We start from the raw sequence: 1,494 nt of genomic DNA, 5'->3' as shown, positions 1-1,494 counted from the left end.
GCTGAAAGTTAGCAATTAGAAGCAAAAAGAAAGTTGGCAAAAGAAGCAAAAAGCAAGCACAGGGTCACAATGACTCTTTTACAGATGTGAACCTTGCAATTTAGCAGTTTAGCCAATAGGTAACATAAAGGGCAGTTAGATAACAATAAAGTAACATAAAGCAGATCTAGCAACTCATGGATAAATAAAATGATTTGTCATAGCACTTAGCTCATTAACTCTGGTGATGACAGTTCCTGGCCCATCCGTTCTTATCTTGTCCTGTTCCGGCCCGATCTGGACCAATTTAAGAGTAATGGTACTTGGCATTGTTTCATTTACTTCTTTTTCCCCTTCCTCCTATCCGGGGGGTGGTGTGACGCCATTGTGAGGCTGCTGGCATCCATCTTATGGGGGTGATGAGGAAGCTGGCACCCATCTTATTCCCCCCTTCTGATTTCGGGGAATCAAATCATTATTTCATTCTTATCTTGATGGATATGTTGATAGTGTGCTCATAATACTATGAGTTTCACTATCTGTATTCTTTTTGGACATAAGTGAGAGCATTAATACCACAAGGTCCTAGTGTTCGTCCCAGTAGAACAGGACAATGGATTCTGCTAATGCAGAGAGGAGTGTAGTCAGCAAGGTGACCAGTTATGTCTTTTTATACCAATTTGTTAATTGGCCCATGCCTCCTCTCTCTGCAACCTTTTCTTCCTAGTGACATGCTGTTTCTTATTATTCCTGAATTATTAGTGTAAAAGTAATAAGTTTCTCTCAGGGATACACACAGGCTTCCCTGCTTCAGAAATAGAAGATTCAGCCCTCTCTAATTTTGCAAGACTACCTCAGCTAGTGAGTTTAAGGATGTTTTTATTTGGGTTATGGAGCTTTCTACTTCCTTCAAATCTTTGTTCATCTGGTGCATTAGGATTTTAAAATTCTCTGTCCCTAGCTGCAGAGTTTACTTAGCTTTACGAAGATGTATCAGTTAGATCAGGGTGGTGGGTTAATATACATACAAGTTTTCACTTTTCTCTGTGTGATATTCCTCCCCCCTTTTCCCAAAGTTCAGTTCAAAGTCTAATCAAGATAGGTTCCTTGAGGAGTTTCCTCAGGCTTCTGCCGTGATTGACCAGCCAGCTTCTGGTATGTGACTGGAGCAGGGCATGTTGGCTGTCTTAAAAGTTACTTTTACCTTTCAAGGGACAGTGAAGCTCTATTTAGCCAGTTGTGATGACTTCAGGTGAGGATTTTTCCCATCTTCGTTGCCATGCGTGTGGTCAGAATGATGATATAAAGTTCTTTCTGCCTTGGTTGGGGGAACAGATCCTGATCCTGGATTTAGACTTAATTCCCTTGATTTTTCAGAGAGAAAGAATGTACAAACATAAAAACTAAACAGAACACAGTTAATTACTCAAGTGAAGATTTTTATTGCTACTCTTTCTAGGGTTTTTGTCTATTTAATTTAGTCTTTGTCAGTTTTTTAGGAGTTCTTGCTAAATT

Source organism: Otolemur garnettii, unplaced genomic scaffold (genome assembly GCF_000181295.1).
Source record: "Otolemur garnettii isolate 467f Iridium unplaced genomic scaffold, OtoGar3 scaffold00109, whole genome shotgun sequence".
In the NCBI taxonomy this organism is placed as follows: Eukaryota; Metazoa; Chordata; class Mammalia; order Primates; family Galagidae; genus Otolemur; species Otolemur garnettii.
The sequence above is the reverse complement of the archived record's forward strand: the minus strand, read 5'-3'. Positions refer to the sequence as shown.